Below are 26,443 nucleotides of genomic sequence, written 5' to 3'. Positions count from 1 at the left end.
TGTGTGTAAGGGAAGTTTGTTTTTTCTTATTTGTTTTTAGTTTTTAATATGAGATTAGTTATCTTAGCTTTGTAGAAAAAACATTGGTTGGATTCTTAACTAAGATTAAATTCTTTGCAAATCAGATACTCCAGGGCAGTATGTTTCAAACTATGCTCTGCAAGGCAGTAGGACTTCTAAGGAACTCTTAGAAGCCTCTTCAAGGAGAGGTTAACAGATCATAATAATTGGTTAATACTTACTGAACTTTAATTAGACCATGGGCCAAGCCCTAGGCTATGTCTTGGTCTGCATCATCTGCGTCCTCCCAGTTACCATTTGATAAGGTACTATTGTCATCCCCACCTCACAGATGAGGAAGCTGATGTTCAGAGAGGTCACTGAGCTAGTAAGTAGCACAAGTGGAGTTTAGACCCTGGGCTGTTTGACTCTGGAGCCCATGACCTTTGTAGGCAAGGCTGTAGGTAACTTCCTTCCCATCCCTTAGCCAACCATCCTCTCCCTCCACCAGAACTGAAACTCAGCTTTTGACATCATAGAGAGTGAACTGGGGGACGGGAACTACACGGTTTGTTGGGAGTTGGGAGAGGGTGCGTAACAATGTGCCACACTTTGATCGCCTTCTCTAGAAGTCTTGGACTTTTGCTTTCCCACTGTGCAGGGGAGTTTTAAAATGCATTTTGATAAATGCGTTCTGCTCTCTTGGTACACAAGGGGGAGCATTTAGCACAGAAATGGGAATAAGATTACTACAGGGAGTGAGTGCTTGCTCTTTGCAGGAAGATGTTTCTCTCTCTCAATAGGATTTCCTAAGAACAAAGACATTTTTCTGCTTAATCACAATATTAGTATTATTGTGCCCAAGAAATTAATATTGATGACACCATATTACCTAATACATTGTCTATATTCAGATTTCTCCAAATATTCCCAAGAAGTCCTTTCTTTTTCTTTCTTTTCTCTCTCTCTTTTTTTTTTGATCCAAATCAATTTTGTATTCTCCTAATGTTAGATAATGGTCATTTTCTGAAATATTTTGGTGCAAAATGTTCATAATTTTTATTGGCTTCATACTATTTCATGAAACTGTTTTGCTGTGATTTATTAATAAATTTCTCTTCGGTTATTCCTGTTATAAGAATAACATGGTGTTACGTGGGACTTTTTCCTTTCTCAATTTTGGCTCAGGCGCCAATTCAATAGATACAAGATTCCAAAGTGAGAGTGAGACGGGACAGTCATATATGCAATTCACCCAGTGTCACAGATCAGCTTCCCTGGCAAAGATTCTGGTGAAGATTTTTGTACGAGAGGTTTATTGGAGAGAGTTTGGCTATCAACACCCGAGGAGGAATAAAAGCAGTAGGACTGGGCAGAGGGAGTAGTTGAACTTCGATGCAGCGGCTATAAAGACTTCAGCTGACCCTTCACTAGCCCTGGAGCTGAGATGGTCGTGCAGAGTTATCCCCTACTGGGGCAAGGAGACTAGGGCTTTTTACCTCTACATGGACCAGTCATTGGATGCAGATTGCCCCTAAGAAGAAAATATGACCTTGGGTGAGGTAGCTAGCTTAGAGCAATTTTCAGAGAGACTCAGGGTAGCAATGAGGGCCTCAGTTCTGTGGGGAGATCTGGGCAGAGACCATGGCATCTGCTACACCAGGGGAATTCTCATGAACCTGTTGTCCAAGTCTTGGACCTCCACAGCCCAACTGAACACCCAAGTGGGCATTGTGGAGAGTAGAGGAGTGTGAAGAGATGCTACTGGAGAGAGCATTGCATGCTGGGACTCCTCCCTCCCTCCTCAGGGGAAAGGCCGGGACGCTACCTTCTTCTCTGAAAGTGTATGATGGGGGCTTCCGCAGGGCCACATATTGAGCTTGAAATATATTTTCTACAGTCGGGGGCAGAGAGAACTGACTAGAGCAGCCTGTGGCAGCGGGACACAGGGTGGGGTTTGATTCTGCCCTCCCAGGGTTTGTTGGGGCAAAAGATGAGAGAATGTTTCCTGGGGCTCAAATGTGAGTCACTTGGGAGAGGGAGAACTAGGCTAGAGCTATTTTAAAAAAAAACTTTCTTTTTTTTGGAAATCGTTTAAGGACTCACAAGTAGTTGCAAAAATAAAACAGAGTTCCACGTGCTCTTTACCCAGCTTTTCCCAATGGTAATATCTCATATAATCATAGTGTATTTTCAAAACTAGGGAATTGACATTGATGTTGGTAAAATGCTATGGGTGGAACTATAGACTTCTCTTGATTTTCATCAGTTTTTACATGTACTTGTGTGTGTGTTACTATGAAATTTTATCGCATGTGTAGATTTGTGGATTTGTGGCAGGGGCCACTATCAGGATACTTAGTTGCTCCATTACTACAAGAAACTGCCTCACGCTGCATGTACCTTTGCAGTCAGACTGGCTAGCAAACCCCTTCCCTGGCAAGCAGTGATCTAGTCTCCATTTCTATAATTTCATCATTTCGGGTGCTATATAGTGGAATCATGCGGGATGTAAGCTTTTGAGATTGGTTTTTTTTTTTTTACTCAGCAGAAATAATATCCTTGAGTTCCAGCCATGTTGTTCTGTGTATCAGTAGTTCATTTTTAAAAAATATCTTAGTAGTATTCAATCATATACCTACACACAGTTTATCCATTCCTGGTGGGAGTCACTTAAGGCCTGCACAGAGGACTTCCTAGGAGGGTGAGAGGAAATCAAATGATGAAGTCTGAATAAAGAAGATTGCCAAGGGAACCAGGGGCCGAGGGGGAAGCTGGGATGGAATGCTTCTTCCTTGCCCTGATGAGAATTAAAACTGGAGAGGTCCCCAGAGATGGGGACGTCTAGAGATCCCATGAAAAGTACATAAGCAAGAGGCAGTTTTTAATAGCTTCAAAGCCCAGTGAGCACAAAGTCAGCTTACGACAGTGCCAGTCACAAGCCAATTAAAGTATTTCCAGACATACCCATTTACCTCTACGCCTTCTGTCCATTTTGACACAGAACCCAAAACAGCAGCTAGTGAGTCGGGGAGGAAATGGGAGAGGGTAGTGAAAGAGAGATTTTTTTCCCCCCACCTCTCACTGAACTGCTGGCTCTAGCTGAGAAGGGGAGGAAAGCTGTGGAATGAAAACTGAATTGTTGATTAATATAATGAACTAATGCAGTGGATTACTCTATTAAGACCATGTTTGTGAATCGATGTGACCATGAGACTGCCATTACTTGGAAGTGACCAGAGCAGGCAGGGCCCTGAGGGACAAGCTCCTTTCCCTCCCCCTCCTGTTCCCTTCCCTGCTCCTCCCACTCCCTACCAAGAAAGAATTCATTTAAAGGGATGGTGGGAGAAAAACAGTGTGTTTTGATTATATCCACCAGGATAAATAACTTGGAAATAAACATCTTCTATACATAAACCTTTTTTTTTCTTTTGTAGTGTAATTTCCTTGGAGCCAAGTCCTAGAAATGGGGTTAATAGGTCAAAGGGCATGGATATTTTTATGATTCTCAAAACATATTGCCAACTTGCTTTTTTAAAGGTTTGTACCAATTTACACTCCCACCACATGTTGTATGAACATTTGTACAGTACTGGAAAGTCATCATAAGATTGTTAATATAATGGAGTTTAAATGCTATTTCATGCTTGGAATAATTTTTAAAGTGCTTTTATAACAGGACAAGTTTTTGCATTAGGTGTTTTATTAGTCTCTTTAAACTTGACATTAATATCTTGAAGTATAGAATATTGCTAAGTGTCTGATTTAGTAAGTTAATTACTAAAAAAGGGTTGTTGGATGACACGGTAGTTCTATTTTTAATTTTTTGAGAACCCTCCATACTGTTTTCTATGGTGGTTGCACAATTTTACAATCCCACCAACAGCACACAAGTGTTCCAGTTTCTCCACGTTCTCACCAACACTTGTTATTTTCTGGGTTTTTTTTTTTTTTATTCTAATGAATGTGAGATGACATCTCAGCGTGGTTTTGACTTGGATTTCCCTGAAGATTAGTGATGTTAAGCATCTTTTTGTACATGTATCAGCTGCTTGTATATCATCTTTGGAGAAACGTCTATTTAAGTCCTTTGTTCATTTTAAAATCAGGTTATTTGATTTTTTGTTGTTGAGTTGTATGAGTTCTTTATATATTCTGGATATTAACTCCTTATCAGATACATGATTTGCAAACATTTTCTCTCATTCCATAGGTTGCCTTTTCACTCTGTTGATTGTATCTTTTCATGCACAAAATTTTTAAAGTTTGATATAGTAGACAAATACTTTTGCTTTTATTGCCTGTGCTTTTGGTGTCATTTCCAAGAAATCATTACCAGGTCCAACGTTGTAAAGCTTTCCCCCTGTTTTCTTCTAGGAGTTTTATAGTTTTAGATCTTATATTTAGGTCTTTAATCCATTTTGAGTTAATTTTTGTGCATGGTGTAAGATAAAGGTCTAAGTTCTTTTTTTCCCCTGCGGATATCTAGTTTTCTCAACACCATTTGTTGAAGAGACTATTCTTTCTCCTTTAATGTTAGCAACCTTGTCAAAATCATCACGTTATTATTTTTAAATTGATGGAAAAGTAGTAACAAGGGCACAGAATTATTTTGTAAAGCAGATTTGGGAGCATATAATGACTTTTTTTTTTTAAGTTAAAGTACAGTCAGTTACAATGTCTCAATTTCTGGTGTACAGCCCAATGTCCAATGTGTACAGCACAATTACAGCACATGCATAATGACTTTTTGAATGAGGTGGAGAGCTCTAAATAAAAAATACAAAAATGTGAATAAAACTTTGAGACCATTGGATGGGGGCCTAGTAACATGTTTTCTTAAGATGTCAATGCCAAGGGGCAACAGTTCATTGACAAACTAATTAATTTACCAAATAAGTGATTATTGAGTGCCTCCTATATGGCACGAACCAGGCCAAGGGAATACAGGTGTGTGTAAGAGACAAGTCCCTGCTGTGTGCTTCTGTGTGGCGTCTCATTCTCTGTTAGCAGCATCAATAAAAATGTGTGTGCTTGCCCACCCTCTGCTAGGAATTTGGAGAAGCATGAGACTGTCAGATACCGTCCATGCTCTCAGGGAACCATGTGAGCTTATTCTTACCATGACCCCAGATCCCCTTCATGCCCACTGCTCTTTGCTAAGGGTTGGTACCTGGTGTGATGGACTCTTGTAGCTTGGAGAATGAAAGGGATGAGGGCCAGATGTCTGAAGGAGTCTGTATTCCATCTGAAGCTGCTCTGCATAGGGCTATTTCTCAGGGTCTCCCCAGACATGTCCCACTCTGGTTGAAACCAAAAGTTCTGTTGTTTCAATTACTTAAGTCCTCCATTCAAGAAACACAGAAAATAGGGTAAAAGAGATACTGATTTTGCAAGCCACAGGCTAACAGACAGACATTCAATAGCGCCCTCATTGGGGATGAACAATGGCAATTGTGTACCAGTTAACATAAAGCTGTGTTTTGCAGTTATTTGGCCAGGTGTTTTATTTCTTCCAAAAGGAGTGGGTACACATGTGTGAATTGGAGTCTCTTTTGCATTGACTGTTCTCTGGGTACAGCTTCTCTCAGCTCTGTATGATGAAGGGTTTTCAGTATCATTAGAGAGGAGTATCAAATTTATCTAAGGAACTCAGTTTGTAATAGTCGCTGTTGTAAACAAATTATTTATGCTTAAGTTAACAGTGCCTTAACCTGTATATCGTTCTCACTCCATAATGCAGGTCCAATCACTTTTTTTTTAAATAAACATTTTACTTTGAAATACCTTGGACTTACAGAAAAGTTGTGGAGTTCCCATATGTCCTTTACCCAGTTCCAATTTCCTCTGATATTAGCACATTATCTTGATATTTTTGTCACAACCGAGAAACCAACACTGGTATGTTACCATTAACTGAACTTCAGACTTTATTTGGATTTCACTAGTTTTTTCCAGTAATGTCCCTTTTCTGTTCTATAATTCAGTTTAGGATACCACCACTTTGCATTTAGTCGCCAGGTCTCTTAAGTCTCCTCTGGTCTATGAGAGTTTCTCAGTCTTTCTTTGCTTTTCATGACCTTGACAGTGTGGAGGAGAATTGGGCATGTATTTTGTAGAGTATTGGGTCCAGTCACTTAGAATGCATTATTCTGTGGTCTTCCTAGAGCCCAGAGTTAAAAAGCAATTCTCCAGTTATTATTAAAGTTAGTTTTCTGGGTTGGGTGGACCCGAATGCACCCTTGCAGCTCATATAGTAATTTTAAAATTCCAGCGTCCAGAAGGGGCAGCTGCAGGTGTGAATCACCCTGACAGAGTCCAGCCTTGACCAGTTTTATATGTTTGGTTTTACAGCCTGGCCATTCTGTTAGTCAGGGTCTTGGAAGGAAAATCTAAGGTGGGATTTTGAAGAGTTTTTCATGAAGGGACTATTTACCCAGGTAGGGCAGTGTCTTGGCTTGAGCTTCTGTAAAAAATACCACAGACGGGGTGGCTTAAAGAACAGATACTACGGGAAGGGTATAGCTCAAGTGGTGGAGCGCATGCTTAGCATGCATGAGGGCCTGGGTTCAATTCCCAGTATCTCCTCTAAAAATAAATAAAGCTAATCATCTCCCACACAAATAAGATAATTAAATAATACAATAATAAGTAAAAAAACTAAAAAATAAATGTTAAAAAGAAAGTACAGATACTTATTTCTCACAGTTCTGGGGCCTTATTGAGGACTCTCTTCCTGTTTTACAGATGACTGTCTCTAGAGTCACATTGTTGTCCTCTCCCTGTGTACTTCTGCTTCCTCTTCTTATCAGGACACTAGTCACATTGGGTTAAGGGCCCATCCTACTGCAGTATGACCTCATCTTTGTTTTTTTAAATTTATTATTGAAGTGTAGTTGACTTACAATATTAGTTTCAGGTGTAAAGTGATTCAGTTATTCATAAACATACATAATGTATTTTTTCTTTTCAGACTCTTTTCCGTCTTATGTTATTACAAGAAACTGAATACAGTTCCCTGTGCTGTACAGTAGGTCCTGGTTGCTTATTTTATATATAGTAATACGTGTCTGTTAATTCCCAACCCCTAATTTATTCCTCCCTGCCCTTTCCCCTTTGGTAACCATAGTTTTTTTTCTATGTCTGTGAGTCTGTTTTTGACTTGTAAATAGAATTTGTATCTTTTTTTTTTAAGATTCCACATATAATTGATATCATATGATATTTGCCTTTTGTCTGACTGACTTTACTCAATATGATAATCTCTAAGTCCATTCATGTTGCTGCAAGTGGCATTATTTCATTCTTTTTTACGGCTGAGTAATATTCCATTGTGTGTGTGTATGTGTGTGTGTGTATCTTCTTTATCCAGTCATCTGTTGATGGACATTTAAATTGTTTCCATGTCTTGGCTATTGTAAATAGTGCTGCTGTGAACACTGGGGTACATGTGTCTTTTTGACCTCATCTTAAATTAACTATTTGCATCTTCAGTGACTCTATTTCCTAATAAATAGGTACTAAGGTACTGGAGGTTAGGACCCAGCATATCTTTTTTGGGACCACAATTCCATAACCATCATGCCTAGAGAACAGTTTTGTTAGCTGATGGAATAGAAGGATCATGTCAAATCTGTATTTACTGTGTTATTGTTTGATTGGGGTCTTATCCCACTCCCATCCCTGAATGGATAGCACAGGCTGTTTTCTAGAATTTTAGAATTCCTGGTAACTGGACAGTGACTCAGAGAATTTGTGGGCAGGCAAGGGGGTGGCGGGAGAGGCAGGGAATGTGCCAACTAGTGCTAAAAAATATCCAAAGCTAAGAAACAGTGTAATCAACCCTGCCCTCCCCTGGCAGGGCAGTGAGATGACGAAAAGATGATTAATTGCCCTCTGCTGGTCACTTTCCATATATTGCCTCCTGCATTGCTTATGCCGTTAGTTTCCCAGGGCTGCCAAAACAAAGGATCACAAACTAGGTGGCTTAAAACAACAGAAATTTATTCTCTCATAGCTCCAGAGTCTAGAAGTCTGACATTAAGGCATCAGCAGGCCACACTCCCTCTGAAGGCTAAAGGGGAGAATCCTTCCCTACCTCCTCCAGCTTCTGGTGGAGAGCCTTGGTGTTCCTTGGCTTACAGTTGGGTGTCTACAATTTCTGTCTCCATTTTCACATGGCCTCTCTGTTTCTCCCTATGTCTTTTCTTCTTCTAAGGACACCAGTCATCGGATTTAGGGCCCGTCCTTATATAGTATGTGACCTTATCATAACTTGTTTACATCTGCAAAGACCCTCTTTCCAACAGAGGTGACACTCTGAAGTTGTGGGTGGACATGAATTTGGGGGGGAAGATTAGTCAACCTGCTCCACTTACTAAAATCTCTTTTTTCAGTTAAGAAGAAAGAGGCAGAAAGAGTAGTTTGCCTGGATCACAGCTAGAAAGTGGTCGAGCTGAGTATAGAAGCATATTCTTAACCATTAATTAGCCAGAACATCTTCCTTCTTTCCATTTGTCTGCCCCCTTGCCAGCTACCACCCCTGTGCTTTCATTACTTCTATTCTCCTTCAAGGACACCTTGGAGGTTAGTTGATCTTAATTTCAATGGACAAAAATGACTGGGATTGTTAGCTGTTGGGTGGAGGGATGGGAAGATACGTAGGGAAAAATCTCTCAGTCTCTTTCAGATTTAGTATTCTTTTTGTCTGTAAAATGGCGAAAATGCAGCCTATCTTATTTGGTGGTTGTGAGTACTCAATAAATCAATGTGTGCGAAAATGCTTGGTAAAATCTTCCAAGGCATGCATGCGATCCTGAGGAATTTTTATAGATAAATTTTCAGAGTGTAAAGGGGACATTACTCATCTAGGGTATTAATTAATTTATATTCTTGAATTTCTGCATTAGTGACATGTCTTCAAGTCTTAGACATGTGAACAAGAAACAGAAGTACTGTCAGCACAGATACACAGCATTGCCCATAATTTTAGTTGACTGTTTAGCCTCTTTCAAGCAGTAAGTAATTTACTTTCATCCTCACTGCTAAGTTACAGCAAAAGTAGATGTCATAGCTCTTACTCCTTACCAGCAGTATTACCTTGGTCATGTTACTTAACCTCATGATCTTAGGTTGTGAAGATGAAAGGAAAGAAAATACACACACACACACACACACACACACAAAGGAAAGTACACATAAACTCCTACTACAGCTCCTGGTAACATTAAAGGTGGTCAGGAAGTGAATGTCTTTTTACAAAATTTATCATGTTATTATTACTATTAATATTATTAATGTCATTGGTGTACACAGGCACCGAATTATAAATGCTTGGTCAATTAACACTCTTTAGCTTTTAAAAAATTTTGAAATAATTTTAGACTTAAAGTTACAAAAATACTACAGAGAATTCCCATATATGTTTTACTAGCTTCCCCTAACGTTAACATCTTAACCACAGTATGATGATCAAAAACAGGAAGTGAACACTGGCACAATACTATTAAATAAACTACAGATCTTAATGTGAAATTGTTTGTTTTCGTATTAACTTTCCAATATCCTAGTGCAATCTAGTGAACTTGTTATGAGAAGGAGACTAACTTAGTCTTCTCTAACTTAGTTTTATAATTTTGTTTTATGATCCTGACACTTTTGAAGAGAACTCATCAGTTACTTTGTGGAATGTCCTTTGAATTTGGGTTTGTCTGTGTTTTCTTTGATGAAATTGAGGTAATGCAATTTCGACAAGGATACCTGAGAAGCAGTGTTGTATCTTTCTCCATATACCATATCAGGAGGTACACAATGTCAACATACTTTGTAACTGGTGTTGCTAACCTTGACTTCTTGGTTAAAATGGTGTCTTTCAGGTTTCTCCATCGTAATTACTGTTTTTCCTTTTGTAGCTAACAAATATCTTGGGGAGATACTTTGAGACTATGAAAATATTCAGTTTCTTGTACTTTTGCATACTGTTTTTAGCATCTGTGGATGATTCTTGCCAGCAACAATGATTAATGTGATGTTTGCTTATTGAGGACTTTCTATTTCCTTCATGCCTACATTTATTAATTAGAATTCTATAAAGAAGAGTTGTTCCTTCTCTCCCATTTATTTATATTATAATGAGCTTATACATATTTATTTTATTTTGTGGGTTATAATCTAATGCTGTCATTATTTATTTTGTTGTTCAAGTTGTTCCAGCTTTGGCCACTGGGAGCTTAATCAGGTTGGCTTCTGTATCCTCTCAACATGCTCCATCATTTTTTAGTGCCTTCTTACCTTATGGTACTTCCTTCTTTTTTTAGGAGTATCTTGCATTTTCCTTGCCCCGAAGCCTGGAATCAAACTTTTTTTCCCCTAAAAAGCGCTAATTCCATTTATTGGAGAATGTATTTAGAAACCATGATCTTGGTGGTAGGTGTGCTCATTGCTACTGGGGTGTCCTCTCCATGGAAAGAACTAAAAAGTATATGTATGTGTACTAATACACACATCTATGTTTATTTTAATATGAGTCTGTATAAATATTAAAAGCCATAGTGAATACATTCATTTTAAAGGAAATGTATGTGCAAGGCAGGCTTCTATTTGTCTCCCCCAGATAAAGAGAACAGGTCCATTACAATATTGCAGAGTCAAAGTACTTGTTTATGTTCGATTTTATGTTATGATTCAGATAGCTGAGGTTTTAGAGAAGAGACGTGACCTCATATAATTCTGAAATCAGAATATCCAATTCATGTTTCCTAAACTGGTTTTCCATGGAATACTGTTTTGGGAGGTTGTAATAGGCTTATCATGATAAAAGGGCTCTATGGTCCAAAAAATTCGGGAAACTTGTCATGGTAGATCCTTCACACTTGTGTAATACTGTCCAGGGATTATTAAAGCAGCTTAAAAAAATAAGTATTTCCCTGAAAAATTATACATTATAAACAAAATATTTTTCAGACAATTTTATGGGAGCAGAAGATGTAAAAGAAGAAGAAAAAGTAAACATGTCAAATTCATATGCAATTTATATTGTATAAATTTATTTGGGTCTAAATGTTGGTCTGAACAAAATTTAAAATTTTCAGACCAACATTTACATTGGTCTGAAATTTTAAAAGTAGGTTATGATCACATTCCTTATTAAGAGGGGCTGCTCTAAGGCATGCCTTCAAATGCCTTTTAAAACCTAGGTGTAAAATTACATTTACTTCATCGAGGGGCAAATATATTCTTTAGAAAAAAGGTGTCTGTACTCTGGCCAATGAAGTACAGCTCAGCAGAACTTACGGAAAAGCTAGCAACAAAGACAAAATATCCAGTTTCAAAGTAGTCATTTTGTGGAAGAAGGTAGAAACCTGCAATCTTTCCTCCACCAGGGCATTTCATATTTAAACCTTCTATTTTTAACCTGATGGTGGGATTCATGGCTAATGCTTATGAGATCTGTGTCTAGACAGTTGAGAAAAACAGGAAATGAGTTACATTGTTGTAGCTTAGGAGAATTTAACCTTTTGTCTTCTAGCTCCAAGCTGTGCCTGCTTTAAAAAAAAAAGAAAAAAAAACATTCCTTCTCTCCTGAGAATTTTAGGGCATTTAAGGAACTATAATAATCCAGGGCCTCTTCAGGGAGCAGAGATAGCTATTTTGGTGGAAAAGGAAATGAGAACATGAGTTTACTGAGCTCAGCCCATAAAACGAACGCAGCCATTTGGAGGAACATGTTTGCTTTCTTCTTCTGAATTCTGAGCATGTGCTCGCAGCTGGCTCTGACGGTGTACTTCTAGAGGACAGGAACTCAGCCTGACTAACTCATTCTCCCTCTGTGCTGGAAACATCGTTTGATGCTGTAGGACATACAGTGACACACCCTGCCCAGAAGAACAAGTAAAGAAGAAACAGCTGGCATTTATGGAATACTTTCTGTGTGCCTGGCACTGAGCTAAGCACATCACATACATGATCTCATTTAATCCGCTCAACCACCCTCCTAAGTTGTGTTACCCTCATTTTACCCATGAAGAAATGGAAGCACAGAGATGTTAAGGAACTTTGCAAGGGTAGCAGAACCGGCATTTGACTCCAAATCAATGTGATTCTAGACCCTATGTTCTTACTTGATATGCTGTACTGTTGTAGGGCTGTTGTGAAGATTAGGTAAGATGATGTATATACCAAATTTATCATGGCTTCTGGCCCATAGTTTTAGAGCAGGCAGATAGCTAGATATGAGCAGAGAAAGGGGGAAACGAGCCAAATGCAGGAATTGGCAAAAAAGGAGGCAAACGGGCCAAATGCAGGAAACCATACATCATGTAAACTCCTGGGGTCCCTGGGCAGACTAAGAAAAGCAGGAACCTCTGGGCTGATAAGAAAGCACACATTTTGGGGGGACAAGTGCCCTGGAGGCTGACAAAGAAAGGTGGGAAAAGGCAGGAATCTCCAGTGTCCAAATGTAACCTTTTGCCCATTATGCCCTCATTTCAGTAAAATTAGCCTTGCAGATTAGAAGTACCCATCATGCTCTGACACTATGACAACTTTCCATCCAGACTAAACAAGGACAAGCATTCCTCCTCCCTTTGGGAAGGTGGAGTTGGGATGAAAATCAGGAAATACGACCCCAAACCCTTCCCTCCCCAATGAATATTTTGTCCATTAATTTTTACACTCTATGTAATCAGCTTGTAAAAGATGCTCACGGCAGCCGCTCACCTGAGCCTCCCCACTCTCCCCGTGAGAGTGCACTATCTATCCCTTAATAAATCCCCGCTTTACTTTCTTAACCTCTACATCTCGTCTCTGAGTTCTTTCTGCGACAAGACAAGAACCTAATCCCTGGCAACAGTAATAAGCATCGCAGTTAACTCCTGCTATTATTTACATGTTCATAAGTGAAATAATGCTGTTCTCTGTTACTAAGTAGAGGATGATACTCACCCCACCCCACTCCTTGTGAGATACACAGCTCCTAGGTAGCTACCGAATTGAATTGAATGGTACTGGTGAGGATTTGTATTTAATGTGTTCATTCCCTGCAGCATTAAATGGGGCTGGAGATACAGTGATGGCAACAGCTGGTCCCTTTAGAGAGTTTGCAAACAAGTAAAGGAAACTGGCCTAGACAGCAACTAAGTCTGCAATTTTGGCTTTATTAACCATTTCTCCTTAGAGTCTATGAAATGGCCATGTAGCACACACAACAAATATTACATTAAGGGTCTGCTTGGTTGGACTCAGAGGCAGTAGGTATACAGTATTAGGTAAGACATAATCCTTGTGCTCATGGATTTACAATCTAGTAGAGAATACATTAAAAAAATTCAAGCAAATAAAATCATTATAAATTGTAATAGGTGCCACCAAGGAAGTAATCGAAGGTTTGAAATATAGAGTAATGGAGCTGGGATGAGGGAAGGTCAGATCCTGCTTTGCATGAGGAAGTTAAAGGAAGGCTTTCTTGAGTAGGTGGAGTTTAAGCCCTAATGTTAAGAAAGAGCCTAGTATAGCACAGGGAGCTATGTTCAATATCTTGTAATAACCTTTAATGAGAAAGAATATATGTATGTCTATGCATGACTGGGACATTGTGCTGTACACCAGAAATTGACACATTGTAACTGACTACTTCAAATAAAAAATTTTTTTTTTAATTTTAAAAAAGTAAAAAAAGAAAGAACCTAGGAAGAGAGATCAATACAGAGACTTTGAGGTGGGGAAAGAACTTGACAAGTTCAAGGGCCTGAAAGAGGATGAGGTGTGACTGGAGAATAACAAGGAGACTGGGATGAGTTGAGACTGGAGAGATAGGTGGTGCAGACCATAGAGGGTCTTACCAGCCCTAGGTAAGAAATTGGGTTTTATTCTAAGTGAAATGGAAACCCACCAAAGTGTCCTAAATAGATGAGTGACATGATCTGATCTGCTGCTGTATGGAGAATGAACTGGACAGGGTGAGAGTGCTGTTGGGGTTACCTGTACAAAAAATGGTGGTGGCTGGGACGAAGCAGTCCTTAAAAGAGGGGGCTGGATGGTCAGAGACAGAAAAGAAGATGTGATGGTGGAAGCAGAGGTCAGAGTGATGTGGGGCCAAGAGCCAAGGAAAGTAGACAGCATCTAGAAACTGAAAAAGGCAAAGGAGTGGATTCTCCCTTGATTCCTCCCATTCTAGACTTCTGACCTACAGACCTATAAAATAATAAATCTGTGTTGCTTTAAGCCTCTTGGTTTGTGGGCATTAATTATAGCAGGGAGATGTAGGTACGAATAAATAATCTGCCTCCACCCTGCGTCGCCCTCCAGATCTCTTTGTCTTCCTTCCATTGGCTGGTTCTAACTGGAAGCCACAGGCAAGGGATCCACAGATGCAGTTCACATGGGTCACCCTTTCGGGTGACAAAGAGGATGGAGAAGAGTGGAGAGTGGATCTAGATCAGCAAGTAGAAAATATCCAGCCCAGTGCAGGTTGGCAGGCTGAATGGTTTGCTCCTAATCTGGAGTTTATAGTAAAGTAGGACGTTTGGAGTGGTGCCCCTTGCCTGCCTCTGCTGTCTCTTTTGTGAATTCCCTCTAGCATAGCCTTCAAACTTCTTTGGTTTATGCCTCGTATTTTGCTAGTGCAGATAAATGATGTCAATGCACCTGTTTCTAATACTTAATTCACTCCTCAGTGCAGCATGTTTCCAAAGCAAATGATGTGAATTAAAGTGAGTCCATCAATTACTATAAGAACAAAAAGTAGGTTGACATCGCAGTATCATAAATGAATTTACTCAAACTTTTTGTTTTTCCTATTTTCCCCCCAAATAGAGGTCCCAAAACACCTATGCTTGGACTAGCTACATCCGCATTCCCAGGGATATTTTAAGATTTTACAGATTTGGGGATTTTATCCTTGGGGATTCTCATTTAATAAGCCAGGGTGAGGACTGCAAATTTGTTTTCTTTTAAAAAATGTTCCCCTGGAGATTATAATGAACCACAGGTACCTTAGATCTAGACTTTTTTTTTTTTTTTTTTAGGGCAAACTGACTGTAGATTCACAAGTTATATACTATGTAAAAGCAGACTTTTTATTAGTCTTAAAGCTACCTTCTCCAAAAGCTACCCAGTTTTACTTCCGGTCAGCTAGATTGTGATTGGAATTAAATTCACCTAACACAGTTGGGTATGAACAGAAAATGCATTTCTTTAGTACTAGTTACAGTGTGTGTATGTAATGAACTACTGTGATGTGGCAGCCCTTGACCTAGGCACTGTAGGTACAAAAATGAACGAATTATAATACAGATTTTCAAAGATTTAGTTTATTGGGAGGGGCAGCTCTGCAAATAAGTAATTATAATATGGCGAGGTCAGGGCTACGATGAGACCATGGACATAGTGCCTCAGGAATTGCCGGGAGGGTGATGCTCGAAGAAGTCTTTACAGATGATGAAACATTTGAGCTGAGCTTTGTAGGGACAGTAGGAGTTTACAGAACAGGGAAGGGCATTCCAGACAGTGGGAACAGCACGTGCCACAGGAGCACAAATGAGCTGGTTAGTTCAGGGAACTGCACGTGGTTTGGAGGAGCTAGAGAGAAAGGTGTGTATAGCTCTTGGTGAGGCTTTGCGGATGCAGGGACTTCACTTAATCACCAACCTTGCTGCCATGACACTGAGCTTAAGTGTTAGATTAGTGTTAATGGGAAACCTCGAAGTAATTTGAAAAATTATTATAAAAATGACAAAAGTAACTCTTGCCAAACTTTTGAACAACCCAGAATAACTTTATGGTTAAAGAGTGAAAACCCCCTTTCACTGCTCTCTTCTGGTTCCATCCAAATTGCAGCCCTCTCCACCCTGAGGCCGCCATTGTTAATAGTCTAGGGTATCCTCACTGATCCTCGCAAATCTTATTATGTAAGTTTTCAAACCTACTGCTGTGGACTGAATTGTGTCTCCGTGAAATTCACATGTTGAAGCCCTAACCCCCTTAATGTGACTGTTTTTGGAGATGGGGTCTTTAGGAGTAAATTAAGATTAAATGAGGACAGGTATCCATCATGTGTGGCCACAGAGAGAAGATAGGTGTTTGCAAGTCTGGAAGAGAGCCTTCACCAGAAACTGGACCCTGCCAGACCTTGATCTTAGACTTTCCATCCACTGGAACTGTTAAAAAAGAAAATTATGTTATTTTCGGCCCCATCTGTGTTATTTTGTTGTGGCAGTCTGAGACTAAAACACTCCAAATTAGAAAAAAAATAGCAAAAAGAATCTTCATTTATCTGTTACCCAGATTTGACAATTATCTATTGAATGATTATAAACAGTGAAGTGATATGATTAGATAGTGTGTTCTAGAAAGACCTCTTGGGCAGCAGAGTGGAAGTGTTGGAGGGGTTCAGGCTGGAGATGGGGAGACAGGTTAAGCACCTCTTGTAAATTACCAGGCAAGCGATGCTGAGGACTCTAGTCAGGGAGAGGCAGTGGAGAAGGAGAGGAGGGGCTGACCAGGGAGAGATGTAAAAGTAAAATTGATGGGCTACATGTTTCAGTTGTGAGTCTGTGTTTCATTGAGTCTAAGACACCATGGACTGTAAGATGTAGCCTGAATTCAAATATACAAAAAATGAAACAATGTTAATCTTAGGATTGATGGAATGCAATAGAATTGAAAGCTGGGACCACCAGCCCTCCATGGGAATACTGGACTTGAGCTCACAATTTAGTGTGTAAAAAAGAAGGAAGATTTTGATATCTGGAGTCCTAATGTACAGTATGGATTAATGAACATGTCTTTTATATTTCTCAGGTTGAACTCTTCTCTTGCTGTTTCTGATTAAAGAACAGGTTTGCAGGGGGCAGGGGGCGGAGGCTATGTGGCTGGGAACTTTATAGGAGCCTCTCAATTTAACAAAATGCTACCCAGATGAGATGATATCATTTACAAGGCCACAGTCATGCTCAGTTTGGGGGCAGCCAAATTTGGTTTATTTAATAAAAAAGGATGTTTTGAATGGTGGTGCTAGGGGATTTGGCCTGTTGATTCTTTTTCCTGGAGCTTTCTTGGGCTTCCAGAAAGAACTTGGATTCCACAGGCAGATGGAGCTGTTACCCATGATTTCTCTCCCCCGTGACAGGCCTGCAAGCCTGTGATTACAGAGTACCAGGAGCTCTTGTTTTGGAGCTGGGATGGTTACATAAACACTGAGAGCAAGCGTAGCTTGTCCAGGCTACACTTGAAGGACTTACATTCCCCTTTGGAGGGCATGGCACCCAAATCACACTGGGCACCTGGCTGAGGGGCAGGACACAGCCTTCTGCAGGAAGAGCCAGAGGCAGGGTTCAAGGATCAGTTTGCCCCAGTCACATCAACCAGCAAACTCATGTCTCCTTGTCCAGGACCCCATGATGAATTTTTGAATTTAAAATTGGATTGAAGAATTCATGCGAATGTTTTTAAAAAGTCCAGAGCCAGACTTTTTGGTTGCAAGTTATTTTAGGACTACATTTTATCGGTTGCTGTTTTGGAAAAAGTGCTTTCGCCTCTGCATTCCCGGAAGTGCCCGGCAAAATTGGCCACTCTTAACCCCCTATACTCCTCAGTGAGTGCAGGCTCTGGATTTAGACAGCCTACTTTTGAATCCCAGTTCAACTGGGTGTCCCTGGGCAAGCTGCTTATCCTTCCTGTGCCTCAGTTCTACCGTCTGTAAAATGGGAATAATGAATAGTACCTATTTCATAGGATCATTGAGGTAATCAACCATTTAGCATGCTTAAAACAGTACCTAGCTATTCAGCATAAAAATGATAATATACAATAATGAACACTGAAACGTATCCAATTTACTCTGTGCCAAGCACTTTTCTACATAAGATAGCTTATTTAATCCAACCAACTGTTCTGTGAACTAGGTGCTATTATTATTGCTTTGTAGATGAGGAAATTGAAACACAGAAGAGTCTATTCGAGATAAATATTATTGTGTCTCTGCGGAACCTCACGTATACCTGGTTGTAGAATATTTAAATTGTTGGTTTATTTATGTGGCTCTTCCCCATAAATAGGTGGGCTCCTCAAATATAATGATTCTAGCTGTCTTTTTTGACTCAGTAGTACCAGGCACATAGTAGGTAAATAATGTTGAATAAATTGGAACTAGATTAATGGGAAGTAGCAGCTCGGGGAATCAATATGAAAAAAAAATTTTTTTCAGTATTGGCTCCCAACCATATGGGACTTATACTGAGGCTTCGAGGGAGGGAACAGCTTCCTATGACCTTCAGGCCAAATTCTGCAGCTTTTCAGTTCCTGCTGGTTCTTAGCAGTCTCATTACAGTCTGAGCCTCAGCCCGGTTCATTGTATAACATCTCTCTCCGCTTCCTTCCTCCGCTCTCCTCTCCTCCCCGCAGCTGTGGCCGCTGGTTTCCCCATGGCCGTTTCTCCTCCTGGAGCTTAGATGGAGGGTGAGGGGTAGGAGGGTGGGGATGAGGGGTGCGCAGAGGTTTGATCTTACTTGGTTGTTGCTGCATCTCCAGCTAATTTGCGGCCGGTTCTCTCTGGGGCAGGTGCCCAAAGCTGGTTCTCCTTTGTGTGAGCCAGTCCTTTGGAGGCCCCTTTGGGAGTCTTCCCTACAGCCTTATCTGTGGAGGGCTGGCCCCAATACAACCTCTTCCTCTGACCCCGTGTCAGTCCCCATGCCTTCAGTGGCTGCTGGGGCCACTGACCTAGGGGACACCCTCTTAATGAGATGCAGAGGTGGCTAAAGCCCAGCTACTTTCTTGGTGTCCACTCCACCCAAGGAAAACTTGCACACCCTTGTATGCCACTGGGGACAGTGCAGGGTACCTTGCTACCCCTCCGTCTTGCAGGCCAGTGTCCTCTCCAAGTCTCTCTTCCTCTGCCCCAGTTAACAGTTGACAGCCATCCATAGGGGAATGAAATGCCCGTCTTCCAAATCACTGGAACTCCTGGGCTTTCAGAATAATTCTCCTGGACACCCTGCTGTGACTTAGGGGAGGGAATAGGCTCTTTTCATGAACACTGTCCTGCCCTCTCTTCACTCATCCTATTTCACCGTTTCAGAGGACGGAGGGAATGGAGTTGATTCTGGCTTCTCCATAAGCCCTTTAAGGAGGTGGCTGGCTCTAACTGTTGAATTTAGAATGTTTGGATACTTAGTGCCATTTGTCCTCTGCACTGAGCTTTAGCCTAAGTTCTGGGACTTCACTGCAGCGTTGTTCACAATAGCCAAGACATGGAAGGAAACTAAGTGTTCGTTGACAGATGAATGGATAAAGAAGATGTGATGTGATGTGTGTGTGTGTGTGTGTGTGTGTGTGTGTGATGGAGTATTATTCAGCTGTGAAAAAGAAGGAAATCTTCCCGTTGGTGACAACATGGATGGACCTTGAGGGCATTATGCTAAGTAAAATAAGTAGACAGAGAAAGACAAATGCTATATGATCTCCTTATATGTGGAATCTAAAAATGCTGAACTTGTGGAAACAGGCAGGGGCTAGGAGGTGGAGGAAATGGCGAGCTGTTGGTCAAATGGTACAAACTTCTAGTTACAAGAAAGAATAAGCTCTGGGAATCTAATGTACAGCATGGTGACCGTAGTTAACAAGGTATTATCTAATAGTAGATTCTAAATGTTTTCACTACATACACCAAAAAATGGTAATTATGTGAGGTGACAAAGGTGTTAACTACCCTAATTGTGGTATCATTTAGCAATATACATGTGTACCAAATCATCACATTGAATACCTTAACCTTACACTATGTTATATTAATTGTGACTCAAAAAAGGTGGGAAAAAAACTCCAGAACAAAACTAGAGGCATTTCCAAACTTAAAAAAAAAAAAAATCTTCCAGGGATAATATAGGAGACACACACTTTATTTCACAAGCAATTCTATGAAACAGACCACAAAGTTTAATGTATATCTTTAATGTGTGTCCCTTCACACCTGTAGCCATGACTCTGTGAACTGTATATCCTGAGAAATTAAAGTGACTGGAGGTTTTTTCTCAGTTATATGCCTAGGCAACTACTCTTTTAAAATTCTTTTTATTATTTTTAAAATTATTTTTTAATAAAAAAATTTTGAATTGAGGTATAGCTGGTTTATAATGATATGTACTTTGTGGTGTAGAGCATAGTGTTTCAGTTATATATATGTGTGTTATATATATACACACACATATATATATTCCTTTCCATATTCTTTTTCATTATAGGTTAGGCAACTACTCTTTGAGTTAAGGAATGTGGCCCATGTTAGAAGGCCTTGAAAAAGAACTTTTCCAGAACTAGGAAGTGAGATGACCTGTGATAGTTGAACTAGTTAAAATGAACACATAATGACATAATGGGAAAAAAAAAAAACACCAAAGTTCTGGGATAAGAAAAACCCACTCAACATCCTATTACAGTTATTAGCAAATTACAGAGTAGGATCCTCTATGAAGTGTTTTGGCAGATCATTACCATTTCTAATCCTTAGTTGTCTCATCTGTAGATGGGGGAGGGAATGAGGTCTATTAGGAATGTGGTAGAAGTGGGGCCAGATCACCTCTTGAGGTCTCTGTCAGGTTTAATTTCTTTGAATCTATGAAGTTCATGGTTTTAGGGTTGCCTGAATTCAAGGTTTCTCCCCTCTGTCCTTTGTTTTGTTTCAGGTTAAAATCACACTCGTGCTGAAGCACTCCAGAGTGATGAAATGCCCAGCCTAGAAAGAGGGGCAGACTAACTGGGAGAAGGGAGGAGGTTGTGTTCATATACGGAGGGGAATGGACACAGGGCAGTGCTGTGTATAATCTGTTCCCGCCTCCCAGTGGCAGGGCTGTGCGCACAAGCCAAGAATTCTTTCAGCGGCTTGTTGGCAAGTCTTCCTCTAAAAGAAAGACCGTTTGGGTGGCAAGGCTAATGAAGGGTGGTCCCAGAGGCTCTGGGGCATCTGGTGTAGGAAATACGTATTTCATAAGGACTCTTCACGAGGTATTGTATGAGGTGCTGTGTGGGAAAGACAGTGCAGAGCCATAAAAGGACACCAGGGTTAGGGCCAGTCAGATTTGAGCTTAAAACCTACCTCTGTGGTTTGGTAACTGTGTGACCAGAGTGTGTGATAGTAAATGTTTAAAAATCAGCTCTCAGAAAAAAACTAAAAAAGCTCTGATTTGTTGCTTTTGCTGATTTCTGGGTGTAAATATTCCCACTATGGCTGATTTTAAGTTACCAAAATGTCACTGAATGTCAGGTTGGGAAGAGATGAACCCATTCAGCTCAGCTCCCGTGAGCCGGCTACAGCCGAGCACCCTGAGTTCTCTGAGCCTCGCCAGTTTCCACATTTGTGAAGTGAGGGTAATACTGGTGTCTACCTTACAGGGTTGCAATGACAGTTAAAAAGAATAATGTTCTTGAATACGTTTGGCAAAGAGTTGGATTCAATGTATTATTGATGTTGCCTCTGGGCTTCCTTATTTCTTATTACCTAGGAGTTCATAGAACTTAAAGGATTTTCACCCAAGGAAACTTCTAACTGGTGGAGGGTGTGTACATGCTTGTCGTGGGTGTGGGGAGCTGGTGGGGAGAGTGTTGAAGTAGAAAAACAAGAAATAAAACAAAAATACAAAAATAACATGGTTTCATCTGAACTAATGTATGATTTCCTAAAATCACAAAAGGCTATTTGAGCTAAAAGGGACCTAGAGGCTAGCTAATCCAACCTGCCTTCCTGTTACAGATGAGGAAACTGAGTCAGAGAGTAAGTGGCTTCCCTCGGGTTCATCCCGGTGGTGACAGAGCCCTGTGTGGAAGCCAGGTCTGCTGACTGGCTACCCAGAGTTCATTCTGGCACCCATCTCTTTTCCACCGGGGTGTTGACTTGAGCAGAGGTGATGGGATTCTTAAGGCTTCCATTCACACTGATCAGGAAAGTGATTTGGCTTGATCATCAGAATAGGCTCCAAAGTGAGGTGCTGGAAGGAAAAAAATGAAAACTTCCATTGATTTCTCTGCTAAAGAGTAGGAAGTAAAATAATTATCAATGAGGCTTCTGGCAGGAAATAATCTTGTTCGTTCCTTGGCAGGGACTACTTGGACAGGTGTGGGCAGGGTTAAGGGAACACAAAAGCTGCCGAGGCCCTCAGAGGTGAGCAACAATGAGAATGACTTTTTCCTGGTTTGGAGAGGAGCCTTGTGATGGCTGGAGCCATAAGGAGGGTTTATGTGGAGGAGGGACGTGGCTTTTGCCAGAGGCCAGGGGCCAGCCAGGAGTGAGCACGCAAGAAAGACCCTGAACTCTTTCTCTCTCGGCTCTGGTTTCTGCCAGCACCTCCCACTGGGAAAACCCAACCAGATGCCAACTGACAAGAGAGCTGGGAGATGCAGCCCTTTGTGGTCAGCCCTCAGGGCACAGAGCAGGGCAGAGATGAGGAGGATGGATCTTTGGGGACAAACAAAACAATCAGCACAAAAGCTTTGCAAACGTTTAATGTCTGGATTGACAGTGGTCCTTTCCATCCATCCATCAGACGTCAGTCAGTACCCAAGGCACCTTGGCCCCAATGGGGAGTGGAGGCCAGCAGCACCCAAAGTCGATCATTTGTTTTCAGTGTGTTGTGACATATTGTAACTTCTGTATGCCTGGCTAAATGGATTTATGGATTACAGTGTAACTGGTTTTAAGTAAAACAAAGTCTCACAAAATGGACAAATGCTTTATTAAAAGAAGTTTCTTAGGTTCTTGTGAAGAAACAGCAGAGTGAAGATACTATGATTGCAGACACAAAGGAACAAGAAAATTCAGGACTAACATGGCTCTTAGGAGACACTCTTCACTGGCTGCTTTAGACTAAATGATAAGCTAACAAGATCTGACCAAAAATTGGCCAAGAAGTTCATAATGGTCACAACTGTTTGCAATATGGATTTACGCCCATTATTACTAACGATGACTCTCCTCATAAATGTTATGCTTTGAAATATTAGTTAATGATAGTACTGCCTGGCAGTACATCATAAATAAATACACATATATTGGGTTTATGCTTAAAAAATGTTTACTGATGGGATGGTTGGAGACCACCGGCTTAAACAATAAGCAAAGGCCTGAATTGTGGGGGTCATTGATTTAGTCATTATGTTTCTCTTTAGAGGTAGTAAGGCTACATGGTTTTCCTGCCTGGAGCACATAATGCAAAGAAAAAAAAACAAAACAAAAGGAAAGTGGGCTTGTGAGTAATAATAACAAACGTTTATCTAAAGCTTATTCTGTGTTAAGCACTGTGCTAACTGACGCAGACACGGAACGTATTAGTCATGTGAAATGTACACAGAACATATCAGTCATGTGAAATGTACCAACTCAGTTACTCTGCACAGCAGTTCCATGCTGCAGGTGCTGTCATCATCCCTATTTTACAGATTGGGGGTGCTGAGGCGGTCAGGGTTTGGCACAGTGCCCAGTACACCCAGGAAGAGGCAGCTCGAACCCGGGCAGGTTGGCTGCAGATTCTTTGCTCTTGATCTCTGTGTCTTGCTGCCTCTCTGGAGGAAGTAGGGGCTCCTTGGAATAATTTTGAAATTAAGAGCAAAACAAAATAGTGAAGTCAAATTAAAACCATTGAATGCAAGTTTAAAAAGTACAAAGAAGGGGGAGCCACTCAAATACTCTTATGTGTGTTAAGAGTGACTGTACCCTTGCGCTCTGTGGCATCTGCCAAGTATGATTTCTCAGGATGTGGTAGCTGGCTAACTGCCTCTTATAGCCACTAGATTCTGCTCTCTCCCTTTCTCACTTGCCCTCTGAGGCCTCCCTCTAGACTTTCCTTGCCTTTGTTCTCTTTCTAGGAGCTTGTATGTGTTAGAATTTGCCAGAGGAACAGAACCAATAGGATGTATTTCTCTCTCTCTCCATCTCTATATAGATATATATAGTAACCCCCAGATATATATATATATATATATATATATATATAGATTTTATTCTGTAAAATAAAACATTTTGTTTTTTAAAACCTATCTGTAAAGATTTATTTGTTTTAAGGAACTGGCTTATGCAATTGTGGGGCTGGCAAGTCCAAAATCTTCAGGGCAGGCCAGCAGACTGGAGACTGGAGACTGGAGAAGAATCACTGCTGCAGTTTTGAGTCTAGAGGCAGAATTCCTTCCTTTGGGGAAGGGGGAACTCAGTCTTTTTCTCTCAAGGCCTTCAACTGATTGGACGAGGCCCATCCACATCATGGAGGGTCATTTTTTTTACTTAAGGTTACTGATATAATGTTAATCACATCTAAAAAATAACCTCCACAGCAGTATCTAGTTTGACATTTGACCAAACATGATGAGTACCATGGCCTTGCCAGGCTGACACATAAAATGACTCCTGCAGGGCTCCTTGGAGGGATCTGGGGTTCATTTGGGCTTCTGTTAGTTTTCTAGAAGACTGGCAGTGAGGTTTAGGCACTGGGACCCCAGGGAACACAGAGAGCTTTAGTTCCCTCCAAAAGGAAAATCTGCCCAAACTTCAGTGGTTTTTTGTTTGTTTCTTACTTTCAAGAAACCTTTGACACCACCAAATGGGCTTGGTGGTAAGTCTTGATCTGTGGCTCTTAAGCCATGGTGCCTGGCTTCCCAATTTCAAAGGAGGAGCTCCTGTCCATACTGATCCAGGAAGAGTACATGGTAGGCTTGTGTCTTATCCTACACTGTTCTCCTTCTCAGAAGCACAAACTCAGTTCTTCCCCTCTGAACTCCCCTGATACTTTGTCCCTCACTAGAGCACTTAGAACTTTGGATCATGTGTTGTAGTTGATATCCATTCTTGTGCCCACCTAGGGACCAGGTTGGTAAAGTTCTCTGAGAGCGAGGGCTGAGCTCACACTTCTGAATGGCTGCTCCAGTGGCCAGGACACTGCCACTTCATAAACATGGCTCATTGGCGAGAACTGGAAATGCTGATTTTTTTGTGATGCTTCTTGGGCAGAGATGTGATTGGTGTCAGCCTCAATGAAGCCTCTGTAGAATGGGAGGGAGACAAGTTTACACCTACCCCGGGCAGGCTCTGCAGAGCCACATATCTGGGCAGCAGAATAACTCACTCTTCTGAATTAGGCATTTGCAGACAGACCCTCACTCGGGGTGGGATGGGGGACATGCACCAGAAGGGTCAGTGGGAATTTGTCTGATGGGGCAGAGGTAGAGTATCTGTCAGATTCACTGTCTTAGTTTCCTGTATGACTGTCACAAATTACCACAAATTTAGTGGCTTAAAACAACCCAGATTCATCAGAAGTTCAGAAGTCTGACAGAGGTCTCACTGGGCCAAGGTGAAGGTATCAACAGGGCTGTTTCTTTGTACAGGCTTTAGGGAGGATTGTTTCCTTGCCTTTCCCAGAACATAGTCATTGCTTTCATTCCTTGTTTTTTTGGGGAACTATTACTCTGCCCACCATAGTAGCTTTATGATTTCCATTTAAAATAAGCTATTAGTGTAAGATATGCTTTTTAATGAAAAGGTATAATAATTTCACTACCTTTAACAATGTTAGAGGTTTTTTTAAAAAGGGGATTTTGAGATATATTTATGTTTAATTTACTAAATTTGTAAGTTATTAATTTACTAAGGAATGTTTTGCTTATTAGAGTTGATGCTTCTCTGAACAGGTATTTGGACTGCTTATAAAAAAGCAAATGCATTAGAGTTATAACTGCAGCTTTAAAATGTTTAAAGGAATTTTATTGTTTGTGAAAGGGACTTGTTTAGTCTGTTCAATTTGAGTTTATCAAACAGTAATAAAAGACTCTCTTATATTGTATGAATATTTACTAGACTTACTAAGATTCGGTTGAACTTAAAAGAAACTTTAATGAACACTAGGTATCCACATTGGTTACTTTTTCAACTACCATTAATTTTTAACCAAGAAGCTATAAATAGTTCTATGCACATGATTCTTATTCTAGTCCAGGGTAAGTCTGTGGTTATAAGTGAGCCTTTCAAAAATATTTTATGAATATATGTGTGGGTTTATTAATTCATTCAGCCCTGGCACTGTGCTAGGTACAAATAAGATTACAGTGTAACAAAGTCCATGTGCAAAAAAAGTGTTACAGAAGATGAGATTTACTCAGTTGGAGGATACTTCAGCCAGGAGGTGGTTCTAAGGAGCAAAAGATGCTTACCAGGCAGAGGGGCAGGGGAAGAGCGTTCTAGGTGGGTGGAACAGCCTGAGCAAAGAATGCATGGGATACTTAGGGAATGGTGAGATTTTGTGATCTTGTTGGGAATTAAAAAAAATCTCTAATTATTCTCAGGTGCCTTGTATGTCACATTCTGGTGGAGACTTAGTGGCAGGACCAGGGCGTGTTCCAGAGTGCATGTGTTGAGTCAGTCAGTCACCCACAAGGTAGTCACCCGAGCAGATCACACCCAACTGGGAACGCG

At 40.7% G+C, this 26,443-nt stretch overlaps 1 long non-coding RNA gene across 1 annotated transcript; it reads left to right on the top strand.

The window, feature by feature from the left end:
- Positions 1-12,408: 12,408 nt before the first annotated feature.
- On the top strand, positions 12,409-26,207 carry LOC116659822. The gene is made up of 3 exons (XR_004315186.1): positions 12,409-13,001; positions 16,992-16,994; positions 26,197-26,207. It is a non-coding gene; the product is annotated as an uncharacterized LOC116659822 (long non-coding RNA).
- The last annotated feature ends 236 nt before the right edge of the window (positions 26,208-26,443 follow it).

This window comes from Camelus ferus, chromosome 25 (assembly GCF_009834535.1).
Source record: "Camelus ferus isolate YT-003-E chromosome 25, BCGSAC_Cfer_1.0, whole genome shotgun sequence".
Classification (NCBI taxonomy): Eukaryota; Metazoa; Chordata; class Mammalia; order Artiodactyla; family Camelidae; genus Camelus; species Camelus ferus.
This window is presented reverse-complemented; position numbering and strand designations above follow the sequence as displayed.